The sequence below is a fragment of the Bombyx mandarina genome, chromosome 11 (assembly GCF_030267445.1).
Source record: "Bombyx mandarina strain Sakado chromosome 11, ASM3026744v2".
NCBI classification, from domain to species: domain Eukaryota; kingdom Metazoa; phylum Arthropoda; class Insecta; order Lepidoptera; family Bombycidae; genus Bombyx; species Bombyx mandarina.
The window spans coordinates 14324290-14334808 of record NC_143218.1 but is presented as its reverse complement, the minus strand read 5'-3'; positions in this window follow the sequence as shown (position 1 = coordinate 14334808).

Below are 10519 nucleotides of genomic sequence, written 5' to 3'. Positions count from 1 at the left end.
TGGCAAGATCACGGTCCAACTAATATTAAATGTTTTTTTTTTTTTGGTCAAGAGGAAATCGCCGGACTTCCACCCTCCACTGGGGATGGAGGATGGGACATGTCGAAGTCGAACCGATTAAAAACCTCCTATCGCTCAACAACCCACGTCCGAACCTCGCATGAGACAGAACTCATGAAAACGCAAAGGGGGGAAAGTGATGTGCTTACTGCGGAGCACATCTCTCCCATCGTCCTCCCCCTCGGCACGCCGGACCGGCGATCGTCCGTTCGTTCGACGTTCCAGCCGAAGGATCGGCCAGCCGCCTGGACCATATCAAATAGTTGGCGTAACCCATAGGGATCAAAAATTAAATAACGCCACATACCTTGAGGATCAAATCACAGTTTTATACAACAATTGTTTCTAACAAAGCTGAACGCAATTACGAAAGAAACTTCCGGCCAAATCGATCATGAGTAACACTAATCACTAATCTCTTCCGACCTTCAATATTTGATTCTATCACCCCCGTAGATTTTTTTTTTCCTTCCTAAGCTGATAGGCTTGAGAGGCTATTTCAGCGTTACCTTAACTAGTAGGTGAGCTCACGGGGCTCAAACCGGAGTGATGCTAACACTGCGAACACTGCCATCTACCATCTACCATCAGACGAATCTACCATCGGATCGGAAACGCGACCCACTGAGAAAATCCGGCGAGAAACTCAGTGGGCTAGCCGTGGAAAGTATCAAACTTAACAATGACAGGCAATAGAAACTTCTGATCATTATCATGACTAAATCTATTTTTACGTGTGACGTAAGCTTTTAGGAGATTAGGTATTTACATTCTTGGTAAATTCCAATGGCCAATATTTACCTTGAATAGAATAAATACTTACTCAAACTATGAGAAGTTGGAAATAACCGGAAACTGTAACGAAGCGACGTTCTTATTATTAATAGCTGATATAAGCGTGACGGTATCTATTGGGTTAGATAGGAGCTCAGACAGGTGGGTCTAGCAGGTGTTTGCACTTGCCAGGAGTGAGTGCACTCGTCCTGATAACACCTCTGATAACGGCCAAACCCAAAACACCTACTGCGACGTTCACAAAGCTGATAAAATCACATTTCGCATTTAAACTATCAATGTTTGCGACCGGTACGTGTAGGTACTATATTCTTCGGTTTTCGCTAGCCGAGCATTAAGACATTCGCGAGAGACAATTAAAACTACTTTAAAGATTTGTTGAATTGATTTCTGTGCTGTGAGTTTTTTTCTTGCTTAGATGGGTGGACAAGCCCACAGCCCACCTGGTGTTAAGTGGTTACTGGAGCCCATAGACATCTACGACGTAAATGCGCCACCCACCTTGAGATATAAGTTCTAAGATCTCAGTACAGTTACAACGGCTGCCCCACCCTTCAAACCGAAACGCATTACTGCTTCACGGCAGAAGTAGGTGGAGTAGTGGAAATGGGCAGAGTGGTGGTACTTACCCGCGCGGACTCACAAAAGATCCTACCACCAGTAAAATATGATATATTCAAATTTTAAACCAGTTACCACAATGATCAAATGTCGACGAAAGATACCTCTTGGTAAAAGACAAAAAAGACAAAAAACACGCCATGAAACAGTAAAAGTACTTTTAATTATGACGAATACTACTAGTACGTAATCGCGATTTTCTTTCTATTTAAAAGAGGCATGAAGAGAACAATATTCATAAGATTCATCAATTTAACTTTACCATCACATTACCTGATGTTTTTTTTTTTTTATTGCTTAGATGGGTGGACGAGCTCACAGCCCACCTGGTGTTAAGTGGTTACTGGAGCCCATAGACATCTACAACGTAAATGCGCCACCCACCTTGAGATATAAGTTCTAAGGTCTCAGTAGTTACAACGGCTGCCCCACCCTTCAAACCGAAACGCATTACTGCTTCACAGCAGAAATAGGCAGGGCGGTGGTACCTACCCGTGCGGACTCACTATAGGTCCTACCACCAGTGATTACGCAAATTATAATTTTGCGGGTTTGATTTTTATTGCACGATGTTATTCCTTCACCGTGGAAGTCAGACGTGAACATTTGTTAAGTACGTATTTCATTCGAAAAATTGGTACCCGCCTGCGGGATTCGAACACCGGTGCATCGCAATAACGAATGCACCGGACGTCTTACCCTTTAGGCCACGACGACTTTCGCAGGCAGCTTTAGCTTGACTCTGCCCCTGCCGTTGCTGACATCCATAAGCTACGGTAAACACTCACCATCAGACGGGTCGTACGTTCGTCTGCATACAAGGGCAATAAAAAATAACATGAAAGATGTCTCGTGCTTAGCACTGTTTCCCTTCCTAAACTTTGTAGAGCAAGCAGCTAGAGACAGAATATATCAAACCCCTTTTTATGTTGAATGGTAACCATTTATTTATTAATAGAGAATCACAAAAAATAATGGTGTTAATTATATTCAATGATCATATATCTAGTTAAAAAATTAAATCTAGTTGAAATACAATAAAACAAAATGGCTTAAATAACAAGATGAATTTCCAAATTGAAATAAACATTTTTTGATCGTAGTAATCCTAGTCAAAATATTTATACAAAGTAATAATAAATATTCTGTTTGAAGTTGGTCAAAATTAGGTGTAAGCATTCCGTTAAATAGGTTAATTTAATAAAAGTGTATTAAATACGGCCTTATATTGTATTATACATGACAATGAACTATATAAAACATTTTGGATAATTTCGTTGAAAACTACTCACTTGCCGTACGATTGGTGAATTTCATATTTGGTACTGGTTTTTTTTACTCATTATCAATATATAAAAACATAAATTAAATATTTAAATGACCAAAATATTAGTGGACTGTAACTTAAGTATTTACTGCCCACGACAGCAGACGATCATTTCGCCCACCTGATAATAATAACACTATGGAGAATGAGCGTCGCCAGTGCCATTACCATTAATAATAAAACATCCCGTTAATTTTTGATAATTTATATTAAAATAAAACTTACATCTTGAAAATACGGCTAATTTAACTAGATTTATGAGACTTTTTAATTGTAGCGTTGAATAGAAGAGTATGGTTTATTAAAACTAATTTAAAGACAATACAAATCCAAAACATTAAAGGCCAAAAGTATAATGGACAAGTCCTAACACTATTTTTTTCCAGGAAAGTATCAGCTAAATAGAGAATCGTTTAAAGATATAAATTAAGTGCGGTGTACTTATCGATTGAAAAAATGATTTTTAAACATATAAGTCATATAATGATTATATTACCATTTTACACATATAAACTAAATAAAAACACAATTTAGGCATACATATCACATTTTACATAAATTTCTATTGATTGACGATTTTATTTATGTTACATTTTGGTATACATTAACATTGTTTAAAATTATAGGTATAGGTCCTTGCACCTATTTGTATCGTGTTAAGTGATGACACTATACCGATGTTGAAATCAGCTGTACCTACTGATTCTAAGGAAATACGTCACAATAGCCGTTCTACAATGGGCTTGGTACAGAGGTCTCAAGGTGAGTGGCGGAATTCATGCTGTAATGTCAACGAGCTTCAGTTCCAAATTCAACAAGATCCGTCTCCAGAGCAATAGCTAATACGTTACAGAGTTTATAAGTAACAACAGTTAAAAAGTGTAATAAAAATCAAACCCGCAAAATTATAATTTGCGTAATCACTGGTGGTAGGACCTCTTGTGAGTCCGCACGGGTAGGTACCGCCACCCTGCCTATTTCAGCCGTGAAGCAGTAATGCGTTTCGGTTTGAAGGGTAAGGCAAACATTGTAACTATACTGAGATTTTAGAACTCATATCTCAAGGTGAGTGGCGGCATTTACGTTATAGATGTCTATGGGCTCCGGTAACCACTTAACGCCAGGTCACAGCCCACCTCGTGAGCTCATCCACCCATCTATGCAATAAAAAATTTAAAAATAGAAGAACTGGTGGTAGGACCACTTGTGAGTCCGCGCGGATAGGTACCACCGCCCTGCCTATTTCAGCCGTGAAGCAGTAATGCGTTTCGGTTTGAAGGGTGGGGCAACCGTTGTAACTATACTGAGATTTTAGAACTCATATCTCAAGGTGGGTGGCGGCATTTACGTTATAGATGTCTATGGGCTCCGGTAACCACTTAACGCCAGGTCACAGCCCACCTCGTGAGCTCATCCACCCATCTATGCAATAAAAAATTTAAAAATAGAAGAACTGGTGGTAGGACCACTTGTGAGTCCGCGCGGATAGGTACCACCGCCCTGCCTATTTCAGCCGTGAAGCAGTAATGCGTTTCGGTTTGAAGGGTGGGGCAACCGTTGTAACTATACTGAGATTTTAGAACTCATATCTCAAGGTGGGTGGCGGCATTTACGTTATAGATGTCTATGGGCTCCGGTAACCACTTAACGCCAGGTCACAGCCCACCTCGTGAGCTCGTCCACCCATCTATGCAATAAAAAATTTAAAAATAGAAGTTAAATTTTCGTCCTACTAAACTACTTTCCCCGGAGTAGTCGCGCGTCCCCATCAGGGTGTACGACAACCAGACGACAACTCTTTCAAGTGTGAGTTAGAAGGATCACAAGCTTGTGAAATATTTCGCAAGTTCCCAGAGATTGCAACAACACGTGTAACTCGGCAATGCTAACCATAAGAATCAGCCGTTGTTGGTTGAAACGCAATAACACACGGTGTAGTTGTTACATACGCAATCGAAGCACAAACAATATCACGTAATTCTCTTAACACATTTTAGTACATTGTTAGTAGTACTGGCTAGTTGATTCTTGAGCGTCGGATTACTGAACTACGCTACTTATTAGTCCACAACATTTTGTACGTACGTATAAAGAAAGTATTTGTTGAAACACTGTTTAATATTTATAAGTTATCTTCTAGGGAAACTGAATGTATTAATGAATGTGTGTGATTTAATGTTTGTCTTACCTTTTCAAAATTAATATATTTGGATTGTGGAGTGAATAAAATTTTAAATCAGATGACGCACGACTCACGGTTATGTGTAGGTGACAGCCGACTGTCTTGTTTTGCATTGAAAGTTCAATAAATCCTAACGGACTAAAATGACAAGTACTTCTGAACGATTAAACTTGTTTTCATAGAATTTTTATTTTTTTTATTGCGTAGATGGGTGGAAAAGCTCACAGCCCACCTGGTGTTAAGTGGTTACGGGAGCCCATAGACATCTATAACGTAAATGCCGCCACCCACCTTGAGATATGAGTTCTAAGGTCCCTCTGCCCACTCTTCAAACCGAAACGCATTACTGCTTCAACAATGAAATAAGCAGAGTTGTGGTACCTACCCGTGCGGACTCACAAGAGGTCCTACCACCAGTAAATTTAACTCTGATCGCACATACAATACTGGTATTACGACTGAGAATTTCATATTGTACACTAAATAAATATATTAAAAATATTATAAAATACAAAATAAAATAAAATCAAGAAACCAAAATTTAAAATGGAAGTCGAGGGCAGAACTTGTTAACCTTTCACGCGACACAAAACATTCATTATTCATAAGATAATTGATATACACAGGCGAACCCTTCCTTCAAAACAAAATTAACATTTTGGGATTGTACCTAGAAAGTCAAAAACACAGGTGCAAGTTTTAGGAACGTTGACCGTGTATAAATCTAAAAATTTTGTAATAAATTTTAATCTACTTAAAGTAACATCTGGAGTCTATAAATGAATAGTAATTGGGAGTATGCCACGTGTACTCCAATCCTTCAAATCAAATCTTTACAAACCATAATTTGAATTTAATGTTTGTTTTTAAGTCTATTTACGCTACAAAACATCTCCATTTTGATCTTGTTACAATATGATATCAGAATTCTAGTGAACGAGGTAGGCAGCGGCTTGGCTCTGCACCTGGCTTTGCTGATGTCCATTAGCGACTGTAACCACTCACCATCAGGTGTGCCGTATGCTTGTCTACCTATAAAGGCAAAAAAAACATTAATTAGCCCAGCGTTACTTCTCAATATATATATTTTTAAATATATCTTTCAATTTAACAGTAGCGCAACTCTTTAAATAATATCACTTTATCTCTATAAAGTTTTATTCGCTGAAAGTAATATTTATTAGTCCATTAGTATAATATAATAATTTTCCTTGTAAATAATTTCATTATCTACAATAGACAGCGTAACTAGTGGCTTATTTAATTTATTTTGAATTAAATACATTTTAATACTATTAAAATTTAAGTACCGTATTATAAATCAATTACAAGTCGCAAACAAGTTCAATGACAATAAAAAAATCTGAAAACAGCGATCAGACAAAATACAAATGTTACAAATAAGGTTCTATTAAATAGATTTACAACTATACTACGAGTATGTGGATTATCAGTTTTTCTAGAACACTCTACGAAGAAAAACGAATTCCAATGTACTTTATAAATAAATCATACTTTCTAATAGTATATTCTGTAGGAGTTTGTGAGTGAATCTAACAGAAGGCTTTAAATATTCAAAGGGTGTAAAGGGCAGCGTGGAGTATATTTCCCTTGGGTTGTCAGTTAACCCCTCAGCATTCAAGTTTTAGAAAAGTTCGTATTTGTTATGACTACACCTTTCTTCATAAATATGGATAGAAATTTTTGTATTGCCTTGGTAGACAAGCAAGCATACGGCCCAACTGATGCTGAGTGAAAGGCATGTGGATGTCAACTTTGCCAGAGACACAGCCTAGCCGTTTTTTCTTGCTTAGACGGTTGAAAGAGTTTAAGGCCCACCTGGTGTTAAGTGCTTACCGGAGCCGATAAACATTGACAACGTAAATGCCGTCACCCACCTTAAGACATGAATTCTGGGTTTCAGTTGCTTAGTACAACAGTCGCCCGCCCTTCAAACCGAAACACATTAATGCTTCGCGGCAGAAATAGGCGGGTATGTACCCGTGTAGGCTCACAAGCGGCAATGAAAAGCTATAGCGCTCAGGTAATACCGTGGAGGGAAGTTTATTCCAAAACCGGATGGTACGTAGTAAATAATCTCTGCAGAGGCACTGTGGATGAACGCTGTGAGGGCGATGCGAATGGTAAATAGATGATGGGACAATCACAATTCCTCAGAACACTGTCCATACAACATACGGCTAGAACTCTCCATAATCCTTAAATGATCCGCAAGACTATAATAATAAGTCTTCAAAAAGATAATTAACACTACAACATTTATCATTTTACAAACTAAACCATAAAATAGACGAAACTCATTAACCGCTTTAATTTAGAGACCCTGTTCTTTTTATTACTCTTATTTAACGTATATAATGAATAGGAATCAATTTTCTACGTCTAATATTATTTACATTCATAAATTAAGTGTAATTTAGTGCAATAGTTACAGCGGAAGTGACGCCCAGACTCGTGTGTTGTGTACAAAACATACACCAGTTATACCTGACACATATCTATTTTTAGCGTTCCTATGATAACTACATTGTACATACTTGTAAATTCTATGCAACGCTCAAGGAGCTTGAATGAATACAGACCCGGTGCAGTGCGTGAGGAATGCGAGCGATACACTATTTTGGAAATAACGTATGTTTGGCTCTTTCCATTATTCCATTTATATAATAAATGTACAAAAAACTGTGAAATTGTGTCCTGAAAAGTATCTTCATGCTTGATGGTACAAATGCGTAGTATATATTGAGAATTACATATTATTTAAACAAATTTAATTGACCTAAACGAACATTGCGATATAGATGGCTTTTGATCTAAGCAGTCGGGCCATTCTACAAGCTATGATTCATCATACCGCTTTACAATTAATGCAATTATTATTCCGTTTAAAATAGGATAACATTAAATTGAACTGTAATATCTATATATTAATACGTGAAGCAAAAACTTTGTATCCCTTTTTACGAAAATTGCGCGGACGGAGGAGTATGAAATTTTCTACACTTAGAGAGAAAATAGAGAAGTGCACAATGCTAATATTTTTTAAAAATAATGCATAAAAGATACATTAAATCGATAAAGAAAACATTACACACACCACATACCATGTATTTGACGCACACACGCATGCATACTATTAATTGTCAAACTTTTGTTCTTGACGTCTGTGGTTATATTGAGAATAGATTACTTATTGCTTGTCTTTATTAATATTTTTTTATAGTGTAGCCTTGCCGAAATTTGTGATTATAGAAGTATAAAATACAATCATAATAGTGTACAAACTTACAATTCCAATTAATTATAGTCGAATTTCGACTACTGCGGAACCACTAGTTATTATTATTTTTCGTGATCTGTGGGTCGTTAAAACGATTATTTGCATTATATTCGGATGCAATGTAAAGAACTATGCCGTCGTTTACTTTCGATTCCAATCGCCACTAAGGTGTTTAACGAAGCGGAACCTATGACTGCTTTGCAATAGAACAGACAGAAACCTGTACTTTTTCGTACCTTGAAAACGTGTAAGCATTGAAAAAACTTTATTAGTCTCATTTAGCCAATTTAACGACCGAAACGAAAATCACTTCTGACACTGATTTCTGAATACTAGTGACCCGCAGTAGTCGAAATTCGACTATAATTAAATGAAATTATAAGTTTAAACATTATTATGATTCTATTGTCAAACACTATTATAATTCGATAATATAATCACAGTATTCGCCAAAACTGCACTATAGATCAATAATATTAAAGACAAACAATATTAATCTATTTTCAATTCGACCACAGACTTTAAACATAACAAAAATTTCCCAATTTACAATAAACGAAGAGTATATTTTTATATATGTCTTGTGTCAAATACATGATAGTGTGTGAAATGTTTTCTTAATTGATTTAAAGTATTTGCTATGCATTATTTTAAAAAAATATTATCATTGTGCACTTCTTCTCTATATTCTCTATAAGTGTGGAAAATTTCATACTCCTCCGTCCGCGCAATTTTCGTAAACAGGGGTACAAAGTTTTTGCTTCACGTATTATTTCTGAATATTACGGTTGATATTAATGACGTGGGTCTGAACACATGAACTGTCACGTTGTCACCGTAACATGCTACGATTCGTTCAATAAAAGTCACATCAATACGCAACGTTTCATAGACTGTCGTGTGTGTATCATGAAAGTTACAGCTGCGCATGTGCGACTCGTAGTCGTAAAACCGCACTTGAGCGATCGGGGATTTCGCGCTCCACTTACTCAATTTTACTACGCGACTGTACAGCCAAGTATTCTCGTAGGTATATAAATACGGACGCGCTCGGTGAAAAACAAGTCTCGTAATGAAAAACATCGCCGAATGATCGTTCCGAACAAGTGTCCAAGCTACGTAACTCGTGAACGAAGTAAACAATATCAGTGACAATTAATAGACTAAAATTCGAATACACTTATTTTTTTGTTATGAAAACACTTTTTATTGTTTGAAGTGTGGGACAGCCGTTGTAACTATACTGAGACCTTAGAACTGATATACTGCGACCTTGGAACTTATATCTCAAGGTGTGTGGCGCATTTACGTTGTAGATGTCTATGGGCCCCAGTAACCACTTAACACCAGGTGGGCTGTGAGCTCATCCACACAGCTAAGCAATAAAAAAAAACTTTCCCGTCTTCGTTTAGCAATATCAACAAATAACAATAGAAGTAGGTCTCCGCTTAACATCAGATGGGCTGTGAGCCCGTTCACAGTTAATTCGTCCTCGTGTACTCGTATCGAGTGATTTGGCTCATAGCCTAACCAAACCAAGACATAACAAACAACCTTCACAATCTTAAAATACCACCGTATAAAGAAATTAAATTCTGCCAAATATATGCAAACGCGTAATTACTACTACACACATGTGAGTTCTGCCTATTTCTGCCGCAAATCAGTCATGCCTCGACTCTGATAATAAAATTGAGACTACGACCTCAAATCTCTAGGTGGGGGCATGCATTCTGATCCCTATTGATTCCGGTAACCACTGAACGCCAAGCGAACAGTAAGCTCGTCTGCCCACATAAAGACATAAAAAAACCCATTATGAATAACGGAATCTGTTGACAAACTTTTGATGAGTCATCAACACAATGTGGTCAGTACGTGGGCAACAACAGTTATCTAGTAGTACACAGCCCACCTAGATTTAAGCAAACGACAAATTAATATCCTAATGTACGTGTATTTCACATAAAACGTAATAGTAGACTCTTAATTATTATTAAAGACAGTAAAAAAAAAAAAAAAAAATTTTTCAACATCATCATTCTCCTGCCCTTCTCCCAGTCACCTGGGATCGGTGCAACATGTTTTCTCCTTCCATACTCCTCTATCATATACTATTTCTACGCTCACTCAACTCTTACAAATATCGTTTTTCCAGCAATCCATCCATTTCTTCTTAAATTTACCTCTTCCTCTAAAGGTATTCCACTTCCAATAAAATATTTATATCGTT